This window comes from Symphalangus syndactylus, chromosome 24 (genome assembly GCF_028878055.3).
Source record: "Symphalangus syndactylus isolate Jambi chromosome 24, NHGRI_mSymSyn1-v2.1_pri, whole genome shotgun sequence".
In the NCBI taxonomy this organism is placed as follows: domain Eukaryota; kingdom Metazoa; phylum Chordata; class Mammalia; order Primates; family Hylobatidae; genus Symphalangus; species Symphalangus syndactylus.
The window spans coordinates 53,646,582-53,673,046 of record NC_072446.2 but is presented as its reverse complement, the minus strand read 5'-3'; the positions used below and the strand labels follow the sequence as shown (position 1 = coordinate 53,673,046).

Sequence of the window (26,465 nt, the reverse complement as noted above, 5' to 3'; positions counted from 1 at the left end):
GATAATATCATTACTCATCTTCTTCCTTTTAGAGTTCTGAGGATTAAATGAAGTAATGCTGGTAGTGATACACAGCACCCAGTCCATAGCAAGGGCTTGGTAAGGCTAGATACCTGCCCTGGCTAGGTGGATTTTTCACATTTTCTTCCACCTTTCTGTATGTTCTGTAATTGGTGGCTCTTCCCAAGTCCTGCCCATATTCCTCTATATGTGGTCCTTTTGAAATGAGGTATCTGGGCTTGAATGAGGCCTTCAGATGTGATCTTCAGGTCTCAGAATGGTAAACTTACTCCAACTTGCATCTGAGGCTTAATAGTATTCATGCAATCCAGAATCTTGTTAGGTGTTTGGAGAACCACACAATCCCTTCAACCTACAACAATGCTGCAAAGGGAGAAGCTTCCAGGTGCTTTCCCTGGACCTGAAGCTTTGCTGAATCATGGATCCTCAGGCCTGTGTTCGTGTGTTTGTGCTGGGATCCAGCACAGAACCTAACATTGGGTTCTGTTAAATATCTTATCACTTTTCTTCTAAAGAAACTTTGGAGACTCTTCATGACCTACAGAATAAAATCCAAACTTAGAAAACTTGTCGTCTGATTTCTCTGCTCTGCAGCAGGGATTCCCAGAGGTATGTAGATGTCCCTTGCACTTCCAAGCCCACTGTTAATGACATGCATGGTTGTGCCACTTGTGGTCTGGCTAATTGCATATATTCGCCTCTCACCTAGACGGTGAGCTCCACAAGGAGTTTTTTTCTCCCTTGTGGGCCACGATGCCTGGCACAGCATAGATAACCAACAAATATTTACCAATTTTAAGTCAGGATTTGATTCTGACACCTGCTCCCTTCACCTAGGTGGAATCGGTCAGAGATGGCCCATGGCCTGCTTGGAGTTCATGTTCATGTTGCTTTCCATGGTTCCTCAGGGGCCTACGCAATTCTTTATGAAAGCTCGTCTTTGGCTCCATAACACTGTAGATGTCAGGTTTTCTTCCTTTTTTTTTCCTTTAACAGCTTCATTGGGATTTTATTCATATACCATAACATTTACCTGTTTAAAGTGTACCGCTCAGTGGTTTTAGTGTATTCACAGACTTGTACAACCATCACCATACCAATTTTAGAACATTTTAATCACCCCACAAAGAGACCCCATGGAGGGGACAGGCATTCCCCATTCCTGCCCTCCACCCCCATCCCAAGCCCCTGGCAACCACTAGGTGCCTCCTCCAAGCAGTTCATATAAATAGAACCATACAGTACATGGGCTTTTGTGACTGGTTTCTCTCACTGAACATACTGTTGAGAATCAGCCATGGTGTGGTATGCATCAGTTTTTTGCTCCTTTTGACTGCTGGGTAATATCCCCTTGTATGGATGGACACGCCACATGTTTTGATCCATTCGTCAGTGGATGAACACATGGGTTGTTTCTACTTTTTCTGGCTGTCGCTTTCAGTGCTGTCTGGATATAGTCCAATGAGGGTCACAGGAGAACAAGTAGAGGGTGATTTTTAAACATGAGTAAATGATGCACACAGAGGTGAGTTTTAGGCCAGTGATGGTGCATAGTTTGCAGCATGCACACTGCCAGGCCCATACCCTCTTCTGGGTTCTCAAATCCCTTTTCTATGGAGATTATTTCTTCCCTTCTTAGTTAATTTCCTTAGATTCGATAGGCATCAATAGTGTGCTGTGGACGAATTCTGCCTTCTGAAAGCTCTGTAACCGGGACTCTAAACATCTCGGGTGCAGAGAAGGATGAGCCTGTTGAGTGTGCAGGATCCTTTACTCAGCCTTGAGCCTCTCTATTCACTGGCGTTTTACAGTCACTTCAGGCTGGAAGCCATGCTGTGTGCGGTACTCCCAGTTCACCTGTATGTGAACACAGGACACTGAGGAAAAGCATTTCAACAGCCTGACTTCCTCAGATACATACAACCTCTCCTCCTACCCCACAAAAACTTGATTTAACTCTCCTTCCAGTGAGGGCAACATGTCAATCTCTTTTCAAACCCCACGTGGAAAGCCTGGTTACAGTTTTGGTAATAATGAGGTACTTTCTCCTCATTTATGTTAGCACTCTCACCTACTTAGCCACAAAAACCCCCAGTATAACCTTGCCTGAAGAAGTAGCTAAGGATGCTGGCATTATTTGTAAATCGATTGCAAATGGTACTCAGATATGAAGTTCTTATGGGGTCTTTGTTAAAGCTTTGTATTATTCTATGTGAATATAAATAGATAATTATTTATTTAAAAAATATTTTGTGGGCTATAAAGGTAAATGCATAAATAGGTCCTACAAGAATATTCTTTATTTTTGTAATTAAAACTATTCATTTCTGCCAAATTTTCTTCACCTTTCATTTCATTCAGAATATTATTATTATTATTATTATTTGCTCTACTGTGGGCAAAATTTCTAGAATAGCTCAAATTAAAAATACGTATATACTCCTCCACCCCCTTACTCTATTTATGCCATCAACTTTTCTCCATAAAAGAATCTCATTTTATGCTTTCATTTTCCACATTGAACTTTTGGGTACAAACAAGAAAGTGGGGGTGAAATATCTGTTCAGATGCCTGCAATTGTCTTGGAATATTTTTCTGCACACTCAAAAGCCTCCATTATGAACAAAGTCTGATGTTCCTTCACCCAGTGATGAATGTTGACTTAGCTGGAGAAAAAACTAATTAAAAATGTTGTGGAAAATGCAAACGTGGTTGATTTATACAGCCAAAAGGAATTATCCTCCTGCAGTGTAAACTACCTATGGAGTGTTAAAGTTCCTGGAATCAATTATAGTTTCTAGAAACCAAACAAATGATGATCTTACTCTTGTCCCCAAATGATAAAACAAAGGTTTAGTAAAAGAATACTATATGTTACAGTGTTAACATTGGCTTTTAAAATTTTCTGTTTGTTTTTATTTTCTCATTTTTAGATAACTAAAGCCTAAAACTACAGCTAAATAGGATGTTTTAATTCACACTGGTTACCATAAAATTCATGAGGTAGGATTTTTTTTTCTTAACCTTTCTTATTCACCTACTCCTTGCTCCAGAATTTCATTTTGGAGTTTATCAGAACAAAATTCTTTCGCTGTGCTCTCCAGTCCTGTTTGCTGAGTTCCACAGGGTTTGCTGACAAGTTCTACTTGAGTAAATTGTATTTAGACAACCGTATATTTCATTTAGGCCTTTTGCAATGACTGGGCCAAGGTCAGTTTTATATTCTACTGAAATCATAAAGTGACACTTGAGATAAACAGAATGTTTACTCTCTCCATGTGAGCTGAGGCTGATATGTAAATTTATCCTTATTCTTTCATCAAATTTGCATTTACCCTCTTAGCCAAACACTACAGACTTCCAAATCAAACAGTTTTAATGATGGTCAACTCTTTATGACCGATGGCCATATCAGAGAAAAAGAAACAGCCATTTAGATTAAAATGAAAAGCACAGTGCAACATAACTCTCCTCTCTAGGTTAGTGGTAATTGGATGAACTTTCATACAAGAGGTGTTTTGATGCTTCGCTGCTTACCAGTAATTACCACGGTCTTCCGGCTTTGTGTGTGCCTGTGATGTGCCCTTTATCTGTGACAAACACACCATACTCACCTATCATCATTTTTTTTCCGGTCAAATAAACCAAGTACCTCTAAATAGATTCTTTATATTAAAGAAGGAGAAAAGAAAGGAAGGCATAACAGAAAGACTTGATCCTCTCCTCAAATGAATAACTTCTTGGCTAACTCTAGCAAGAATAAGACACAATAAATAATGACAATACACAAGGTAGAAGATGAAAATCAAAACTCTAAGTTTTGTAGACAGTTGTCTTCCTATGAGGTTATTCTGTTTTCCAGTGTGCGCGCTCTACAGAGGTGACTTGTCGCCCAGGGCAAGGAGGTGTGTCACTCGCTTACTCCAAGGTGAGCTGGAATCTCTCAGGTAAAAAGCTCCCAGTGCCCAAACAGCCTCCGGCCTGGTGAAAAAAGCCACTCCCAGCAGCTTAAATCTCTCTGATGCAGTTAAACAAGAGGGAGCCTCTGAGAACGTGAGGGATAAAATTAGTACCTGTGTTTGCTTTCCATTCTTTTTGAACAAAAGGAGCTATTTCTGTGTTATGAGTTTGCAGAACACAGAGGGGATTAAGCAATGGGACCACACAACTCATTCCTTTCAGGTTGGGGGCTGGCTTAAACACTCAGCATAGCTTCCCGGGAGCGGTAGCGCCCACTAGGTTTTATTCCCTCCTGAAAGTTGGGCTATCAGGGCCTCGCTCAGGGGAAATAGAACTCCACAGCCCTGCTTGTGTTTTGTTTCGGCACCAAATGCAATGCTAGCAAGTTCAAAGCAAACGGTTTGCGAGACAAGCTGCACAAAGAAGAAAAAAGTGGCATTCTTTCAGGAGCTCCTGGATTCTGCTTCCTGTAAGGAATAAAAAATGAAGACTGTTGGCGCTGAGCCTTGCTAGGTTACTGAAGATCTCCCACTTGGAATGTCAGACACATCAGTAAACGACTTGATCCAGCAACAGAACTAACATAATTCACGCCATTGATACAACAGGACAAGTGTCTCTACCCAACTTCAGTGCTTGTCTTATGAAGAAGAAGACCAAGAAAAAGAAAGAAAGGAAAAGAGAAAGCAAAGAGGCAAGGGAGTGTGGGGGAAGGCAGAGGACACAGTTTCCTTTTCAGTGTGGCTGTCAAATGGCGATCTAATTGTGGCCGGGCTGCAGGAGAGCAGATAGCTTTTCTGAAGCCCGCAAGTATTTCTGCCATTCACCAGGCCGAAGGATGCCACACACAGTCTGTTTGTTCAACATAAGCAAACAGATTGTAAACTGGCTGATAATTTTTGTACTGACAATGTCATTTACAGCTGTCAGCCTTTCGTCTGCCTTGTTTGCTTTATTCAAATATGAACCAAGTGGACCTCCCTTCCAGCGCTTTCTTCTGCATTAAAATCACATCCATTCCCTTCCAAGCTGTCTTATCTAAAATTCATTGGAGGCCAATCAGTTGGCTGAATGCTTTGTTGTTTCCATGGAGGCAAGAAGTCTAGTGTGGACTTTCGGGGATTAGGAAGTTTCAGATTTACAGCCTTGAAGTGCGTGTTTCTTTCAGTTAGCTTCTTTTGATTGCACAGAGGCAGGACATTTAAATATAATTTTATGTCTGAGCCAGGAAGCAGTGCTTTAAAAACGTAATCATTCTGGTTTGTGGCTCCCTCTTGCCAGCACTTGGCCTTACTTCTTCTGGTTTAGTCCTTGGAATGTGCCACCCTCACAGCATGGATTGGCATTCTTCCTCTGCCCTAGGTCATGACGGCTCCTTGGCCAGCGGGCACTGCTCAACTGCACCTCTTCTCTAAAATCCTGGCTTTGATCCTGCAGCCTGTCAGGGTGTCACCCACAAATCTTGAAGCCTCCTCTATTGTGAGTGGAGGTTGCAATACTTTCTGCTAAATAATTCACATCGGACTGGCTGTCTGGTGGCGGGCAGGCAGCTGCAGATATTGCCACTTTACTCAGAGAGTACAGGCACAGTCTTCTTAAAAGAATAAGCCAGTGGCAAAGTTGCCTACTTCCCTGCACCTGGTACTGGTGAGAGTTCCCAGTTCCAGGATGTGCTTAACTCTGAACTTCAGCCTCGTATTTTAAGGGCAACATCAAGAAGAAAGTGATGTTTGTTCCTGGGGATGGGGAGCCTTGCTGCATTCTTGGGAAAAGAGTGTTCTTTTGGCAAACATGATTTCTGGTCTCTCACTCCAACAAGGGAGATCTTAAAGTCATCCGTGATGTACTGGGCAATTCATTACTTACACTGAAGACTTTAAAACATAACATCACTGGCACTCTGGTTTGACTTTTGACTGTGGCAATTTGTTTAAATTTGTTTCCCAATGCTTAAAATGGCATAAAGTTAATCAACCTCAGCAAGTGAATATTGAGAATAAATTGTATGTAACAGTAAATTAATCGCAAAAACTTTTATAGATTTAGGATAATTTTAAGTTGCATCCCAACTGAAATTTGCTATTTTTTTCTTTAGATTTTTTGCAACCAATCTCAAATATTTGTTTAGTATCAACTCTTAGCTTAGAATGCATAAATTCTACTACAGGTACCAAATGAATATTACTCATGAAGTCATTTGAGAAAAGTTTGAAGTAGTGTCCAATCTCATGCTAGGTGGAATTTGGTAGAAACTATGTATTTTTTACAAGTTTCAGAGAAAAGAAGACTCAATAGAGGTTGCTACATGGGGGAATATTCATTCTATCTATTTAGTCAACATAAGAAGCATACAATACAATGAGGAAGCTGGTAATTTTATGTGATAACAAGCTGTGCTATTATAAAATAGATTGTATTATTCGCACTTATGTGAACTAATGTGTTGTAAGGACTGTGAGCTGGTACATAGACCTGTCTGTTTTGTTTTGTTTTGTTTTGTTTTGTTTTGTTTTGTTTTGTTTGAGACAGTCTCCCTCTGTTACCCAGGCTGGAGGGCGGTGACATGATCTTGGCTCACTGCAACCTCCGCCTCCTGGGTTCAAGCGATTCCCCTGCCTCAGCCTCCAGAGTACCTGGGATTACAGGTGACCATCAGCACACCTGGCTAATTTTTGTATTTTAGTAAAGACGGGGTTTCATCATGTTGGCCGGGCTGGTCTCGAACTCCTGAGCTCAGGTGATCTGCCAGCTTTGGCCTTCCAAAGTGCTGGGACTACAGACTATCTGTTCTTTAATATAGAATGTTATTAACAGTCTGGAGTCCCCATGGTTACAATGTGTCCTGCTCTTTTGGAAGGCCATGCCATTTGCTACAGCTGAGACCTTGTTTCCCTATGACTTCAAAGAAGACCTTCTTGTTGTAAAACAAAGCATTAGTCTTTGCTCTTTATCTTTAAGACTTTAATCCTACTCTGGTGTATGTAGGGATATTTTGCTGTCAATATCCTGTTTTTTTATGTTCTATTGAAATTATAATAATTTTAATATGTTAATTAAAATAAAATTGATCTACTTACTAAATTTTTATGCAATTTAGATGCTATATAGTTGATCAGTCACTAAAGTATTTATCTGAACCTATCCCCTACCATATAAAAAATTACAGCACCCTTGTTTGCAATTCCAAAAAGCAAGAAGCTCTGAATACTGAAATTTTAACATGACATGAACTGTACTGAGAATATGTAAAATCTTTTATTCTGCATGCATTTGCTTGCATTTGTTTGATTATGAGATTGCTCCCCTAGACCCCACTGGGTGTATTATTAAACTCATGGAATATTGTTCACCTTATCTTTAAAAATCTTTAAGTTGCTGGATTCTGAAACACTTTTGGACCCAAGGGTTTTGGACAGCATAGCTCATACCTGTCTAAGGTGTGATTCATGGTGACTCTATGAGAAGCAGATTAACACTCATGCAAACTATTAAGACTTGTGGCTGAAAGGGCTCTGCTGTGAACAGACAGGAAGAAAATTGTAATTAGAAAAGGCAACTATAATTTCGATCATATATGAAAATATAGAGGAGAGGAATTGGAGAAACAAGTTGTTGGTACAGTGGTCTGTAAAGCTAGGACAGCTGACAGCATCAATTTGATGTCTGGCGAACAATAGGTGGAGAGAAGACAAAGAGTTCTAAAGAAAGATAAAGCACATGAGAGAAAATGGAAATAAATGTGTCATCTGAATGAGGTATATATGCTCCTTCTTTGCACAGATATTGCAACTCTTCTACAAGTTTGAAGTTACACGAAAACGATTTTTTAAAAAGTCAATAAAACCCCAAAGGAAGCACCAAAGAAAGTGAAGCACTCACAGAAAAATAAAGAATCTTCTTTGACGTTTTCTCCCTTTTCATTTCAAGTGACTAAAGCTGAAATGAGGAATCAGAAATGCAGCAAGAAGGCAGAATAAGAGAGTATGTAAGAATAAAGAAAAATGGGTGGAGAAAAAAAAGAGAAGAGAGAAGGGGTGTATATCTGAAAACCATGTTATGATGTTATCTAACTCTTCAATAACTCTTCAATAGTAGTTTACTGAACATCCCGAATTGTGGGGCTCTGGACACATATCTTAATTTGTGTGTGCCTCAGTTTCTTCATCTGTAAAATGGGAGTGATATGGAATCCATCTCACTGGATTGACATGAAAAGTAAATAAATAGAGATTCCAAAGGAAGTCTCACAAGCACTCAGCAGGTATTTGCCACATTTGCTATTGTGATGTTTATTGGTATTATTCCTACTGTGTGCCAGGGTGGTGGGCCAAGAGTTTCTCATTCATTACCCTCTTTTTACTTACAACAATGCTCTGAGGTAGATACTAATATTGTTCCCACTTTACAGATGGAGAAACTAAGGCTTAGAGAACTTAACCAACGCAGGACAAATATGTGAGGACTTGCCTGGAATAAAAACACATCTAGGATTACAGGGATGGAGGAACAAGGTCAGAGGGAAGCCTCAGCCACAATAACCACAGGAGGAGACTGGAGCAGGGAGGAGCTGCTGGGGCATCACATGTACATGGTAGTGCAGGGGGCCTCCGAGGAGCCACATGAGGGGCAGGTGAGCAGGTAAGCTGGGCAGTCCTCCCTCTTCCTCCTGTGCTAAGCAATCCCAGAGGATACTTGCCTCAGCTTGATAGTGGTATGGTAGTGCCCTCTTATGCTTGAGGAATACATTCCAAGACCCTACTGGTTGCCTGCTACTGCAGATAGTACCACACCCTATGCACACTAAATAACTACGCTGACTACTAAGTGACTGATGGATGGTGGTGTCTATAGTGTGGAGATGCTGGACAAAGGGATGATTTATGTCCTGTGCAAGACAAAGTGGGGCAGTGAGGAATTTCATCATGCTACTCAGAATGGCGCACAAGTTAGCATTTATGAAGTGTTTATTTCTAGAATTTTCCATTTAATATTTTCAGACTGTGGTTGGCCACAGGTAATGGAAATGGCAGAAAGTAAAATCAAGAATAAGGAGGGACTACTATATTCTGGTAAATGTCTAACAAATGGCTCTCTGGCAGAAAGTGTGTGTGTGTGTGTGTGTGTGTGTGTTTATTACAGATATCTAGAAGAAAATATGGGAGAAAAGCTCCTTGACATTGGTCTTGGCAATTTTTTTTTAATATGACAACAAAAGCACAAGCTATGAAAGCAAAAATAAGCAAGCAGGACATCAAACTAAAAAGCTTCTACACAGCAAAAGAAACAATCAACAAAACAAAAAGGCAGCCTATGAAATGGGAGGAAATATTTGCAAACCATAAATCTGATAAGGGATTAATATCCAAAATATACAAGGAACTTACACAACTCAATAGCAAAATAACAAAATAACTCAATTAAAAATGAGTAGGTATTTTTCCAAAGAAGACATATAAATGGCCAAATGCATGAAAAGGTGCGCAACATCATTAATCATCAGGGAAGTGACAATCAAAACCATAATGAGTTATCACTTCACACCTCTTAGGATGGCTATTATCAAAAAGACAAGAAATAACAAGTGTTGGCGAGAGTGTGAAGAAAAGAGAGCCTTCGTGGTTGGTTGGAATGTAGACTGGTGCCGCAGTGTGAAAAACTGTATGGAGATTCATCAAAAATTTAAAACTAGAATTATCATATGATCCAGCAATTCCTTTTCTGGTAATATGTCCAAGGGAAACAAAATCAGAATCTTGAAGAATTATCTGCACCCTCATATTCCAGCATCATTCACAATAAGCAAGACATGGAAACAATCTAAGTGTCCACTGACAAGAGATCAATGAATAAAGAAAATGTAGAATATAATGGAATACTATTTAGCCCTTAAAAAGACAGAAATCTTGCCATTTGTGACGAAATGGATGAACCTGGAGGACATTATGCCAAGTGAAATAAGCCAGACACAGAAAGGCAAATACTGCATAATCTCACTAATACATGGCATCTAAAAAGTCTGACTCATAGAAGCAGAGAGTAGAGTAGTGGTGATCAAAGGCTGGGAAGTGAGAGAAATAGGGAGACTTTAGTCAAAGGGCACAAGGTTTCAGTCATAAGGTGAAGAAGTTCTATAGATCTAATGCATAATTGGAGAATGTATTGATAACTTGGAATTTTACAAGAGCAGATTTTAAGGATTAACACACATACACACACACACACACAAATAGTAACGAGTAGTACTGGACGTGCTAGTTAATTTGACTGTGGTAATCATTATGCAATGTATATGTATATCATATCATCTCATAATATACCTTGAATATACATTTTTGTCAATTAAACATTTTTAAAAAATATTATTCATTATAAATTCCATATAGCTAATTGATTTTAACAGAATTCTTTTGTTGATTTTGCTGAACTTTTGCACTCATAGCCAACTACAAATCAATTCTTTTTTTTTTTTTTTTTTTTTTTGAGATAGAGTCTCACTCTGTTGCCCAGGCTGGAGTGCAGTGGTGCAATCTCAGCTCACTGCAACCTCCGCCTCCACCTCACTGCAACTTCAAGTGATCCTCTCACCTCAGCCTCCCCAGTAGCTGAGAGTACAGGTGGGCACCACCACACTCGGCTGATTTTTGTATTTTTAGTAGATACCGGGTTTTACTATGTTGGCCAGGCTGGTCTTGAATTCCTGACCTCAAGTGATGCGCCTGCCTTGGCCTCCCAAAGTGCCGGGATTACAGGCATGAGCCATCATGCCTAGCCTACAAATCAATTCTTGATCACTCTCAGATTCTGCAAAGAAGCTGCTCACCTCAATGATGAGCAAATGCAACTCTAACATGAATGTTAGCTGATGTTTTTGTTGATGTTAAGTAGGAAAATGAAAGTGAAACAATGAGGACATATATTGGGACATTGTTCATCAGTGGAATGAATGGCTTCTGGGTTGAATTGGACAATAGCCTTCAAATACTCAAAAAATATTTCCTGAAGTATGCTTTATGTGTTTTCATAATGTAATGGCTATAAACGCAGCACATTTTTAAGTTTAACTTGCTATGTTAACATTTTCTCCACCACTTTCTTAAGTCTAGACAATCAACAAAACAATAAATCAAGCTCCGATTTTCAGCGTTTGCCAGTTTCCATGGTGTGAATACTCTCGTCACAGATGAATTCAAACTATCAACACGAACATGGATTTAGGAAGAGGTACCGACAGGATACCGGTATCTACAGGTCTCATGAAGGAGGAAGCATTTGAATTTGGCTTGTAAAACATGGGGAACTTTGTATAGACAGAAATGGAGGGAGAGGACATTCCTGGCAAAAGACACATTTAAATAAAGGCAAAATAGGGAAACCGTTTTGACATAGAGAGGCATCAAAGGGCCTACAGAGGACACCAAGAAAGACATGCAGGACCTTGGGAAAAAGATCTAGAATGAGATTTCAAAGGACTCTGAATTCCTTTCTTATCCTATGAACTTTCCTTTTATCCCATTAAAGGTTTTGTTTCCTTTTGCTTTTGTTTGGTGGGGAATAATTTGCATGTTTGTATTGTTTTGTTATATGGAATGGAGGACAGAAAGGAAGCAAGAAGGATGGTGTGAAATGGTCAGATTTGATCTGTAAGGATAGTACTCTAATAACCAGTGTTGTGGAAGGGTTGGAAGCTGACAGACTAGAGGTGGGGAAAGTTGGGAGGAATTTACAAAAGTCAGCACCAGAGGGAATGAGACTGCACCAGGCCACAGCAACAAGAATGTCAGGTCCAGTGGGCTTGGATGAGGCCTAACTTACTACCCTCTGTGTCCCCAATAATCTAAACAGTGCCTGGCACACAGAAGGTGCTCAGCGACATTTGCTGAAGGAATGAACGGTGGAAATGTATAGCAGCGAGTAAGAGGGAGAGATCTCAAGTTTGTTCATATCAGGAAAATAGCTCTGAATAATACTGAGTTCTATGTAATAAATGTAATGCATTCTATATCAGAGTTTCCAAAAAATATTTTTAAAAACTATGTTGCTGCTTAAACCAGCTCTGATGGGAAGTTGAAAGTATTGCTTATAAGCCACCATTTTACAGGAATCTTACATGTACTATTGAAGTAATGTAAGGAGATTTTTCTGAATGTAGATCACATTATTTTTCTGGGTACTTGCCTTATTCTAACACTACTTTCATTCTTTGTTCCTTCTTCCTTTTCTAGGGGTTAATAATCTGCAAAGAATCTATTAAATGCATTTATGGAAACTTCTAATTATGAAATGCTTCTTAGAAATCCACCCAGGGTATAATTTGGGACTTTTTTTAAAATTCAATTGCTTCTTTTTCCTCTAGGTAGGAAGCAGTTGGGAAGGGTTATACTGAACTACAGGAATTAACTCTGAATCCAAATTTTGAAGTGTGTTAGTGGCAGCACACTTCCTTCTCTGAACATTGGTATGACTCAGTATTAAAGTGCTGGGCTCCTGGATGATAAGAAATCTGTGTGTGTGGGTGACCATTGTATGTACCTGCCCGGTTAATCATTACAGGCTTCTCTGCTTATCACCACAGTGGCGCTGACCACAGGCCAGGCAAGAGGAATGATGGATTTCTCCCGAGTTCTTGGCAGGAACTGAACTCCACTGGTTTTATTCTGAAGCTGCTAAGAGATAGCCTCCCACCCTTGCCCTTATCACTTTTTATTCTTCTACATCCTTGAAATTAATGAGTCAATGAGTTGGTTGTGGTGACCGTTTCCAGGCCTGTGGGTGCTAAGCTAGCGTCCAAGTCTGGCTGAGAGGTGGGAGGACTACGGCCAGGAGATGTTGGGTTTCACTACATGATGCAATACTCTAATTTGCTGAATCATAGTTCCTAATTTCCTGGAATCCAAGAAACATGGCCTTGTTTACACCCGTTTGTATTTAGATTCAAGGGCTGGACATTTAAAGATCACCTGTCAGTCAATCCGCCTCCTTAAACTAAGATCTCCAAAGCAAGATGTGCCATTTTGTAAAAGCTTCTATCCAAGTTTAACAGGCAGAAAAGAAAAGTGAACATATCATAAATGTACCACCCAGTGATTTTTCACAAGCCAAGCACATCCTGTAACCAGCACCCAAAATCGAGAGACGAACACCACCAGCCCCTTGGAAACCACCGGCTATTTCCCTTCCAGCCAACGACTTTACCCTCCCCAAGATCCCAACCATCTAGCCAGCAGCATGATTCATTTTTGGACCTAAATAATTGGAATCGCATCATATTAACTCTTCTGTGACTGACTTCTTTTTCTCAACTTTTATCTTTGCAAGATTTCACCATATTTTTGTGCTTATAGCTCACCCTTTTTTCATTGCGGTATACTATTACTTTGTGTGACTATACTATTATTTATTCATTCTAAAGGTATTGTTTTTATGCTCAAAATTTCTGGGAGAGGAGTTTTTGCCACACCCCAATACATTCAGACTTTGAATCATAATTTTAAATCCTCTTCCATTATTATTATTTTTGCTGTCTCCTACATCCAATTATTCTAATGAACTTCTAATGATTTCATGGCTTCATCTCCCTTCTCATCAGATTCATTTACAAACATCACCCAAGAGCACGGATCTGACCACATCCCTTTCCACTGAAACTTCTGCTGCAGTCTCCTCACCCAGGCACTCCTCATCCTCCCTGGGTTGGCCCTCTCCTGTATCTTGCCTAATCTGCTTTGAAAGCACAGGATCTACTTTTTCTTTCTGGGACTGCATCATTATTTCCCCAGCCGTGGGCATACGTTCAAGGGTTTCTTCAGTCTAGAAGTTTCTTTTCTCCCCATATACAAGTGTCAGAAACTGCTAACCCATCCTTGAAGACCCAGTTCATATTATCCAGTCCCAGCTCTGGTCTCCAGTTTGCCTGTTTCAAAGTAGGCTCTGTAGGGTTCTGCCGCTTCCGCTTGCCTGTGAGCTAGCAGGTGTCTGAGGGCCTCGGGTTTGCTCCCAGCCTCTCTCACCTTTGCCCCCAGATATCTGCTCCGTGAGAATAGCCTGGATGTTCTCTAACCCATCGTTTCTTCTTTTATTTTCACATTTCCTGATTACGTTCTGTCTCTTTTTCCAAGAAAAATGTCTGCGGGATGGCATGCCTTTCGAGGGCTGTGTGTCACAGACAGATGAGTGAGGAGAGAAACCTATTCTGATGCCCAGTTTGAGAAGATTCTCATCCAGACTTGTTCTCCTCTGAAAGCTCTCACTGACTGTACCTTCTTAGTGTTGCTCTCCAGGTAGAATGAGGAGAAGAGCGCTGTGCACATGAGTAGCTGAAATGCCTTTAAATCCCATCACAATCCTGCAAGCTTAATGTGCTTGGAGGTGGCCAAAGGGAAGAGGAGGAAGCACAGCCGCCAGAGAGGAGAGACAGCGCGAGGCAAGGCAGGCTGGCTTCACATCCTCCTTCTATTCATGCACAGTCGTCATGGTCTGACAATAGCATCATCACATACACCGAAATGTCACAATGTCCTTATTTTCTAAAATTCTTAGTGCATAGTGTGACACGAAAAAATTCTTCTGATTGTGAATTTATATGAAAGGCCTTCTAATGGTAGAACATTTAATTTACATCTAATTATACAGTCAGTGATTCATCTTTTCTGAAATTAATATAATCAAGAAAAATCAGGACTGCCCTAAAAAATCTGCTCTTTGTCTCTGTTACTGATTGTAGAGCCGACCTCTCAGATCTGTTGATGAGATTTCTGTGTGCTTTCTTTCTACATGACCCTGAAAAAATTTTTTAATGGGAACTCCTAAGGAGAAATCAGAGTTTCAGAAGACATCAGAGTACAGAAGAAATTAGAGTGAATGTACTTGAAATCCAGAAATTTGCTGAGAACAATTTCATGCAGAGGAGAGAAATAAAAGACTGAATCCAGGCTAGAAAGTTAAAAACTGGCCAGCTATATCAATAGTATGTCAGTTCTCAGCCCATCCCTTCTCTTGGCATGTGACCTCAAGATTGTCACCTTAAAAAAATAAGTTCTACGAAAGTAAAAGTACTCAAGAGTTGGCTGGGATTTCCGTTGCATTTTAAACAGCTCATTTGTATTCTCCTTGTACCCTAAAAGACCAGCTCGAAAGCAGTGAAGAGCATAAAGCAAGAGGCAGCTGGAAAAAAACAGGTCTTGAAATGATAAATGTAATGTTTCATGTCAGCAACTGGAATTTTTTTGTAGTGTTACTGTCTTGGCCTGCTGACAGCATGATTTAATGGCCTGGTTGCTCCATGAGTTGACATGGCAACCACGGAAAATGCCATAAATATCTGAGTGTGGACGTGAATGGTATGTTTACATTGTGTGTGGTGCATTGTGTGACATGTGGTGGCTGTTGTCTCTTCCAGTTGGAAACGTCTGGAATTGACAGCCATGTTTTAGAGCCATTTGGGCTAAAACAACTCTCATGACAGACACTTTACTGCAAGTCCAGAGCTGTGCATTTTTGTGTATATTTGAGAAATTAAATTCGGTGTTCAATGGGCCAGAGGGCCTTAACACAGTTTGCCATGTACCATAAGCCACTTTCTACTTCAGAGTCAAGACAATGTTGAATTTCTTCTGTATTCAACACGGTAGAGAACAATTATGTTCATTCAAAATTGAATTTAGTGAGCACTTCTCTAGATTTACTGAAACCCAAATTTTAGAATTGGAAAGATTTTTGAAATAACTTCTAGTCCAATAATTTTATTCCTTAGGCAAAGTAACAAAAAAGAAAATGCCTTATTTTTTTCATGCTCCAAGACCTTGTAGGAAAGCAATGACACCCATACTTCCCTGTGCTTAGAAGATTTTTGCACATTCAAAGAAATGTGAAAGCACGTTTTAAAAAGAAGAAAAAGGGAACTGAAAACTGATCGCGTTGTATTGACCATCAATTCCCCTGAAGAGCATCAGAAAAATCTACCTATCAAGCAAAACTAAAACACCCACCATAGTAAGATAGAACACCACCTCGAAATGAAAATTAGGCTGGAAGTGAAAATTAGGATGGGGTATCAATAGCACCCTAGGACCTACGCTGAATGATTTTTAAGATGTTCTTTTCATGTAGGCAACTGGTTTGAGCTGCATGGAGTTTATGGTATTATAGCTTTCAATTAGCTGGGCACAGCAAGGCCAGGCTAAGAAGTCAGTCTTTCTGAGGAAATAGTTTACCTTAATAAATGAATTGTTTAGCTCATTTATGGTCTTATTTTTCAGAAACCGGTATCCCTGGGACATGCAGCTACTTTTGCTTGGTCTTGGTATTATTTAACATATGGAAAGGAAAGAATAAGTAGTTTCAGTACTGTTTAACACAGGGTCAAGACATTATGTTGACCTCTTTTATCAGTAGCCTCAGGTAAGTTATTTACTCTCTCTGGCTCTTGTTATCTCATTCATTTATTCATTTTCCCTTTCACTAATCATATTCACTATTGAGTACAGATGATTCTTGACTTACCATGGCTTGACTTAAAATTTTTTACCTAACAGTGAGAAAGCAATGCATATTCAGTAGAAATCCTAGTTCAGTGAATTCTGAACTGATCAGAAGATCAGTCAATTTTGATCTTTTCCCAGGCTAGTAATATACCGTACAATACTCTCTCATGAAGCTGGGCAGTGGCAGTGAGCCACAGCTCCCAGTCAGCCATGATCACAAGGGTAAAAAATTGGGACTCTACAGTATACTGTGCTGCCAGATGATTTTGCCCAACTGTGGGCTGATGTAAGCATTATGAAGAAATTTAAGGTAGGCTAGGCTAAGCTATGATGCTCACTAGATTAGGTATATTAAATGCATTTTCAGCTTACAATGGGTTTATCGGAAAGTAATCCCATTATAAATCTGGGAGTGTCTGTACTTGCTAAATGTGCCCATTTAGGATACAAAGATAAGACTTGATAGCTGTCCTCAAGAAACCTACAATATTGGTCATTTAATATGTTACCATTATGTTAGATTCTTAAGTTTCAAGGAGCCAAGATGTGCTTGGGTAACCACAGGAGATAACTTTTATTATAAGTGCTTTCCAGGATGTTAGAAAGCACAAGAAGCTATCTCAGCAGCCAGAAGCCAGGACTTATGGAGACCAGAAACATTTTTGACCACAATTCAGGCTATTATAGGAGCTCTGGTGATCCTAAAACCACTCTGGGGGGCCCATCTCCTCTCCAGAGAGAGGAGTTGATTAGCTGATTAATCACAATCCAGTGTGGTGTACCACAACCTACCCAGGTTTTCACACCAGGCCAACTCATCGAGCAGCTCACGGACAATGCTGTCCCTGGATCAGTGGCAGGATTCAGTTGTGTGTCATTGGATGTATCGCTCAGTCCTGCCACACTCAGCTATGGTTCATGAAACAGGTCCCATGGCAATGTATATGAGAAAGACCTGGGGCATCTTGCTCTGAAAGCCTCTTGGGAAAGATGGGCCCCCAAAGACCCATGAACTACCCAGGGTGAATATATGCTAGGCGATAGAATTATAAAATATTTTAACATTTCAATTACATGAAGTTTTTCTTTTTAGAAATTGTCTCATTAAGCCTTACTTCCTTTACTGAAGCCCAGATCTTCACTAGAATCAAACGCAACTCTCTGTACCAAAATTATTGTATTTCTTTTTTTAAAAAGTTTTTATGGTATGAGATTTTACAGTATTCAAAATAATTAGGGAGAATATCTAAATGAACAAACAGAAGCAACCAGAGAACTGAAATGGAAAATTTAAAAGATCTTAGTCTTTCTTTTACTTTTCTGTTTTTTTTTTTCCTTTAATCTTGGTTTTGCAGAAGCAGCAAAATATTGTCAGTGAAGAAGAGACAAATTTGTCACATCTTAATTTGATGGTAAAGAATTGCCTTTAATCATTGACTTTTCTTTCTTTGTCTTGGGATCAAATTGTAACTGTGGAGCCTGTCTTAACACGAAGTCTGAGAGAAAAGGGTTTAACCTCGCTGAAGGTAACAAACGTTGTCCTTCCCACGCCCAGTAGGTATTGATGTGTTTGGTTTAGAGACCCATTCATCACAGCACTGTGAGCAGTCATCAGTCACACCAAGATGGGGACTTCGCCTCCCAGACTTCTAATTTGCCTTGTTCAAAACTATGAATTTGCATTGAAAAAATGAAAATTTCTCTGTTGTTTTTGGTATATAACAAATGGAGACTGTAGCAGTCCGTTCTTGCACTGCTATAAAGAAATATTTGAGACTGGGTACTTTGTAAAGAAAAGAGGTTTAATTGGCTCACAGTTCCATAGGCTATACAGGAAGAATGATGCTGGCATTTGGGGAGGCCTCAGGAAACTTACAATCATGGCAGAAGAAAAAGGGGAAGCCAGCACTTCACCTGTGTGGAGCAGGAGGAAAAGAGAGAGAGTGGAGGTGCTACACATTTTTAAACAACCAGATCAGCCAGGTGTGGTGGCTCAGGCCTGTAATCCCAGAACTTTGGAAGGCTGAGGTGGGTGGATTACCTGAGGTCAGAGGTTTGAGACCAGCCTGGTCAACATGGTGAAACCCCGTCTCTAATGAAAATACAAAAAATTAGCCAGGCATGATGGCAGACACCTCTAATTCCAGCTACTCAGGAGGCTGAGGCAGGAGAATTGCTTGAACCCAGGAGGCAGAGGTTGCAGTGGGCCGAGATCGCACCCCTGCACTCCAGCCTGGACAACAAGAGCAAAACTCCCTGTCAACCAAACAAACAAACAAAAAAAAACCCAGATCTCCTGAGAACTCATTATCGCGACTACAGCTCCCAGAAGGATGGTGTTAAACCATGAGAAACTGCACCCATGATCAAATCACCTCCTACCAGGCCCCCGCTCCAACACTGGGGATTACAATTAGACATGAGATTTGGGTGAGGACAAAGCTCTAAACCGTCTGAGAGATCATGTTTAACTTTTTGGAGCTGCAGTGCATGGAAGACTCTTCTGCAGTTTAAACTGTTTTGGTACTGTGGGATATCTTTATTGTGAGAGAACAAGTTTTCAGGTCACTCTGTGGCTGACTTCTATGGCTTCTCAAATGACATAGTTATTGAAAGAATAAAAGTAGATTCACAAATGAAGGGGTCACAAATGTAGTACACAAGTGGAAAAAAAGAAATGCCACTAGAAACAATGACACCCCAATGGCAATGAGTAAACCTAGCACCCAGATCTTCATTTCTATACCATTCTCCAATAAAAGGAACCAGGGCTCTTTGGAGACATGGCTGATTCTCAGGCTGCATCACAAAATATACACAATGAACATCGTACAGCTTGCAGTTCCAGGAAGCAAGGAAGTGACTGGGAAAAAAAAAAAAGGACACAATGATGGAGAAATGTCAAAGGGACAAAGGAAGCAATGGAAAGAGCTCCCAATGGCCAAAGCTGGAATAATTAGACCAATAAAATAAATAAAACAATATGAGACTATAACCCAGAGTATAAAATAAATATTCATGATTCCATATTGATAGACAAATAATAAAATAAATGAATAAATGGGGTAGGAGACAAAGGTCTCTGCAGAAATTCCCAAAGCATTTATGCAGAAATTCTGCCTTCCAGGAGGTAAAGTATAACTCCCCGCTCCTGAAGACTAGACCGCATGTAGTAACTTTCTTCCAAAAAGCACAGTATGAAAAGAGGGGAAAAGGAAACTTACAGTGGAGAAGCTGGACAAACACCACCTCAGCCAGGTGATCAAGGTCAATGCCAACAGTCATGAGTCCTGCTGATACAAGCTGAACGTTCTCTAATCCAAACACTCCAACATCTGAAACATTTTGAGTGCCAACATGGTGCCACAAGCAGAAAATTCTACACCTGACCTCATGTGACAGATTGAAGTCAAAACACAGTCAAAACTTTGTTTCATGCCCAAAATTATTTAAAAATTTTATAAAATTACCTTTAAGCTATGGGTATATAGTGTATATGAAACATAAATAAATTTCCTATTAAGACTTGGGTCTCACTCCCAAGATTATGTATATGCAAATATTTCAAAATCTGAACAAATTCAAAATTTGAAACACTTCTGGTCTTCAGCATTTCAGATAAGAGAGAGTCAACCTGTAGAATGTGCTTTTGATATGATGTGATAAGAATGGCTCTTTACCTCTGTGGTCTTCCTTTCAAAAACCCATCAGCCCAGGATAATTATGAGTAAAACATTAGACAAATTCCACGTGAAGGACATTCTACAAATTTTTCCATCAGCACTCAGACTGTCAACGTCATCAGAAACAAAGAAAGTCAGAAACTGTCACAGCCACGAGGAACCTAGGGAGACTTGAGAACTAAACATGCGTGGTAGCCTGGATGGGATCCTGGGACAGGAAAATGACATTAGGTGAAAACTAAGAAAATCGGAATGAAATATGAACTTTGGTTAGTAATAATGTATTAATCCTGGTTCATTAATTGTGATAAGTGTACCACATTACGGTGTTAATGATAGGGGAAACTGGATGTGGGGAATATATGGGAACTCTGTACTACCTTTGAAATTCTTCTGAAATTTAAAACTATGTTAAAAGGAAACATTTTAAAAATATGTGCTAAGACAGACCCCCAAAATGCCACTTTTTAAAACAAATTTATATGATTCCTTTCACAATTCTCCACCCCTTGAGAACTGAAGTCAGCATAGTTCCCAGTGTCTTAAAACAGCACTGGGGCCAGTCATTTTTTTGTTCCTGTATTAAATAATGTTGGAACCAAGCAAAAATCACTTACCTGCTTGCTTCAGGAAGACTTGCTTACCAAAAATGAGGCAGTAAATCCACTAAAATAGCTAGCTTATCAAATCCAGTATCTTTCTTATCAAGATTTGCTTCAGGATCCTTGGCCTTGGGGGGCTTACCAATTGAGAATTGTTAGGATAGAAACCCTGCCCAGTCCCAAGCTACTCCCCACCTTGCAGAAGCTACATTAGAAGTCCCCCAGTGCAGACCGTGACTTTGTCAACCTGAGACACTATCAAGACTCTACCAAGGTGGTATACTCTTATACTACAGTAAATCTAATAAACTTAGTTTTGTTCCATTAACATGTTTTTCTGGGGTCTTTTGGGAAGTTGACAGTCAACAGTAATAGGAGTTGAAACAAGAGAACTTCATCTTCTCTTGTAAGAGTATCGTGGTATCTTCCAACTAGCACAATCTCGTGTCAGGTTAAGAGCCAGCTGAAGCAAAGTTCAACTCCTATCAGGGCTGTGTGGTTTCTAATCCTTCTACTTCTGCCCATCACGGTGCTGTGTGTGACTTGGTGCAGGAGAGGAAGGGGCTTCCATACTCTGGGTTCCTACTCCTCTCTACTGTGAGGTGGCTCCAGGCTTGCATCTGCTGACAAAGTCCCACACCTGTGTCTTTCATTAAGCCAGCTGAGTGGTTCTCCCTCTCTAGCCCAACAGAATATCCTGAGTACTGGCTTTAATTGCCAATTTGGTCTGCGGCTCAGATATCAACCTTGGCTACAGGGTGTTTACCCCGAGCACAGTTAGTGTGGCCCACCAGGCCCAGCAGCCGACACCCACAGCTGCCCGTCATGTTTGCTGCGAGCAGGCAGGCCCTCCTGCAGGCCTTCCACTCCATGCAACAGCCAAAGTAGCTCTGGAGGCTGATGGAGGCCTTATTTCAGCCTAATCAGGCCATCATGCCATTGTCAATCAACTGTAGCATCCCTTGTAAACTCAGGGCCACCCTCTGAGTGCTCTCCAACCAGCGTTTCCAGTTTCTGTTTTCTCAACACCTCCCCTTGCTCAAGATTTCCATCCTGACAAAGGAGGTCAAGTCACAGGTCCCTGAACCCCTGCTTCCACGTGCCTTACTCTTTTCCCTCCACAGGGGCCTTTCTCCAGAGACATGAGACAGTTTCCCTTTCATGTCTGCTTAGGATTTCCTCTGTCTCATGATGTGCTCCTTCTGGGGTGAAAGTCATGGTATCTATGGCAGACATGGAGATGCAACCTCAGATCTCCAAGAAAAGATTGGCTACCCAGCTGCAAGGAGGAACCTCCCCTAGGTCTGGCACTGCTTTTGAGCCATGGTACTCTTCTTGGGTGGCCCTCAAACAATGAGCAAAATACTGGTACAAGGCAAGGCCATCTCCTCCCAACATGGGACCACTCTATGGGCGGTCTTTGTGGCAGAGCTCCTAGTTGGTCTCGGGGGGCTTTCTCAGAGCAATGCTGTGCTCTAAGAGTCCTCTCTTTTAATCCTCCCTTCTCCCCATCTTGTCCTGCTAGTCTCAGCCCCACAGCATGGTCTGAAGGCTCTCCCTGTCAACTCTTGCTTTTTTCCATTTTGCCATTTGCAGTTGCTCACAATAAATCTCTTGCTCTTTTACCTTCTTCTTGGCATCTGCTTCCTGGAGAACTCAAACAACTCAGTTCCTGGTCAGCAGAGCCGTGATGGTATATGGCCAAATGTGAACGTAACTTATCAAAGAGCAGGTAAAAAATCCACCAGGCTCATATTTTCACATTATATTTGCACTCAAGTACATGTAGTTAGCCCTCTTGAGAAAAAAAAGAATCTATGCTGGCTACCTTCCTTGTACAGGAAAATCTCTTTGTATGTTATTTATATTTTTCTTCTTAGTAATTTGAGATATGTTAGAATCCTTAAATCTAATGATTTAGAATTTTATTGACAAAATTAATGACCTTGTGCTAAGTGAATCTGGATCACTTACCTCTGAATGCAGCATCCACCTTTCTCCACCTACTCAGGCCTTTTAAGCTGCATCATCGGCTTCCTTTCTGGCTTCCAGTTAGGCTCAGCCAATGGAAATCACCAGCAGAAGATGTGAGGTGAAAGAGACTGAAGTTGGGGAGGTGCTGTTTCCTGCTGTCTCCCCGCTGAGCCACCACGGTGTCTACTGAAGTCTGTAGTGCCTATCAGTGCGTACTACTTGCTCTGGGTTCTGGTGGCTTTTTCCTTCCCTGGCCCATCAGGCTCAGGTTCCCAAACAGCTCCCCACTGCAACTGGCCCTGGGGGACTGCACCATCACTCCCAGCACTTCCCAGACCCTGTGCAGAGTTGAGCATGACTGCCAGGGCCCTGAGAGACTGAAACAGAGGTCAAACACAATTTTTTTCAGTTATCCAAATTCACGTAGTACAAGGTCATTAATTTTGTCACTCAAATTCTAGATCATTAGGTTTAAAGATTCTAACGTGTTTCAAATACTAAAAAATAAAAATATAAATACTGTACAAGAAGATTGTATCTCTAGAAATGTGTTGAGATAACTACTGAAATAAAAATCTGCTTGAGCTTTACTATGGAATTATTTCCACCAATCTGCCATGAGGAGCACTGTAGAATCTGTCAAAAGCAATAATCAGTCATAGCTGAGTTTGTTACAATTCAACATACTCCATGAAAGAAAAGGTCCCATCTGGATCAAAAGTCTTGTGGGATTAACCAATGAGATTCTTCTGGTTAATATAATTGTTTTTTGTCCTCGAACAAGTATCTCCACCCCCCAATGGGATTCCAATTTCTCACATACATTGAAGGGTGAAATGAACAAAATGATTCCAGACAGTGTTTCTGAAACTCTTTTTTTCTGTTTTTTTTAATGGTCCCTTTAAGAAAGCTGTGATCTTCCTCCTCAGACACAATATGAATCTGCTCCTATTCATAAAATAGGGCTGTAATTTCAGAGTTTTGGAAAAGCTTGTGTCCCATAGTCCTTGAGCCTTAAATTATAAACCCTACATACAAGCACACACACACAGAGACACACATACACAGACACACACACACATAGGTGCACGTACAAATACACACAATTCAACATAGGAAGGGAGAACTGCTAAATCTGAAGGTTAGTCAGGGAAAGCAAGGGAGAGAATATATACAAATATATCTGTGTATGTGCGCACACATACACAAATGTCATTTTTAAGTGAATTTGGGTTTCAGAAAGTCTGTTCTTACTCCACAGGTTTACGGTTGGTTAAATTCAGTCCCAGGTTTTCAAATGATTCTTAAATTGTTCAAATGCTTACCCAATTCATAGAGATAATATCAGGAAATTTGGGGGTTTCTACCAGAATGTATAAAGTGTTTCTAAGTCAAATATTTTGAACTAAATTCATGAGCTTCGCTTCATTGTCCAATGTCCATAGTGTCTCGTCCATGTGCTATTGTTTTCACTTGTTGCACCACCATTGACAAATTGTCCAAGTCAGAAACGTGAGTGGCTTTGATGATTTCTCTTTCTTGTCAACAATTCCTAACAATTATGTCTCGAATGCATCTCAGGTGGGTTCTTCCTCCATCTCTTTTCCTGGGCATTGTCCAGTGCTTCACCGCACTGTGGAGTGATTCCACTCCTCACTTCCTACTCCACTTCATCCTCACACCACCACTACTTATCCTTCCAAAATGTGCAGCTGATCTCATCGTAGTCTACTCAGTCTTGGTACATTAGCTGGCTCTTTCTTGATCTCTTCCAGAAAGAAAGAAATAACCCTTTACCACGGGCCTGAGGAAGCCCTTCATGGCTGGGCTTCTGATCACCTCTTCCATACTCACCAGTGGCACTAAGTCACTGCCATTTCTCAACAGTGCATGACCTCCTCAAGCCCCCATGTCTTTGCATTTCTTCTATCTTCCGTCTTGACTTTCCTTCACTTGGACAGAGCCTTCTTATCCCTGATGTCTCAGCCTAAATACCACATCTTCAGAAGCCCTCACTGACCATAGCAGGACAAACTAATCACTCTCTCTTTTCTGCTACTGCTGCACATTTTGTTGCTATAATAGGTCATATTACAGGATGGGGTAGATGTTTATCTACACCTCTCTGTTTCCCCAGGAAAGATGTGCTCCCTGAGGTGGGACCAGATATTTAACCTATTCTACTGATTCAACTTTTTTCCTGGTGCCTGGCATATCGTGGGCATCCCAAATATCCTGATTGAATAAATAAATAAATGAATTTCCACATCTCTTTCTTTAAAAAATACCAACTCCTCAATTACTCTTAAATGCACTGTAAAAAAAAAAAAAAGACCAAGTTATCTTATTGCATTATCCTTTGAGCATTTTTAACATCTCTAGGAATTAAGTTATGAATCTCCTGATGACAGGTCCAACCAGGGAAAAATTAAGAAGCGATGAAAGTTCTGTTCTGTTCAATCTCTAAGGCTCTCCTCAAGCTCATATTCCTTTCAGCTGCAGTGATTGCTATGTATAACCAGACATGCACACATTCACACACATACACACACGAAGACACATGTACTCAGGTACACACATACATGCATCTATCTGTGTACTTACGATACATGTAATTATACGTGCATGCACACTTACACCCAGACCACCCACAGGCAGGCATGCAGACATACATATGTGAAAGAGGCTCAGGAGGTGCTACATATGTACACACCAATGGAATACTTAGTTTCCTCTACATGCTAAGCTAACTATTTTCACATAAAATATTAAATTAAATATCACAGTGGCCATGGAGATAGGCATTATTTCAGATATAGATGAGTCATATAGGTAAACTGAGTCTTAAAACCATTGGAAATCTTGCCCAGAGTCAAACAGCCATTGCAGGCTGGCACTGGGTTTCTTCGTTATATTTCAACCTTGAACCCATAGTCCCTCCAGTCTACCATTTCCTATTTCTGTACGCCTTCCCCTTCACAGTGTCTCTCTCCTGCACTCTGGGTAGCTGACACAAGCCAAAGACCATAGGTTCACTTTTCAGTGAGAAATAGCTAGAAAAAATGATGACGAGCCAGTCAAACAGAACACTGGCCTCCAGAGCTGGGGTGAAAAGACACTTTAAAGAGAAAATGTAAGTCTGGACCACTACCAGGGTTATGGCAAGCTGATATCAGTGTATTACTATAAAAAATGCTAGGCTGATGGTTGAGCATTAGGAATGGAGAGTGCTAACATTTAATAGATCTGAAGTTTACTTGCGAATAAGTTCCAGAATAATTGGAAAAATCAATGTATAGGCCGGGCGCGGTGGCTCACGCTTGTAATCCCAGCACTTTGGGAGGCCGAGGCGGGTGGATCACGAGGTCAGGAGATCGAGACCACAGTGAAACCCCGTCTCTACTAAAAATACAAAAAATTAGCCGGGCGTGGTGGCGGGCGCCTGTAGTCCCAGCTACTCCGAGAGGCTGAGGCAGGAGAATGGCGTGAACCCGGGAGGCGGAGTTTGCAGTGAGCCAAGACTGCGCCACTGCACTCCAGCCTGGGTGACAGAGCAAGACTCCGACTCAAAAAAAAAAAAAAAAAAAAAAAAAATCAATGTATATATACATTTATATTTCACATACACACATATATATATATTTTACACATCTTCTTCAAAAAGTAAAAATACTTTGATCTACATATGTGTGTACACATGCACATGAGCACACACACAGACACAGATACTTCCACTTACAAGTACT

At 40.6% G+C, this 26,465-nt stretch overlaps 1 long non-coding RNA gene across 1 annotated transcript; it reads right to left on the bottom strand.

The window, feature by feature from the left end:
- Positions 1-1,117: 1,117 nt before the first annotated feature.
- On the bottom strand, positions 1,118-21,444 carry LOC129474869 (uncharacterized). The gene is made up of 4 exons (XR_008654659.1): positions 20,761-21,444; positions 7,410-7,493; positions 2,093-2,229; positions 1,118-1,878 (listed from the first exon to the last, which is right to left on the bottom strand). It is a non-coding gene; the product is annotated as an uncharacterized lncRNA (long non-coding RNA).
- Positions 21,445-26,465: the final 5,021 nt, after the last annotated feature.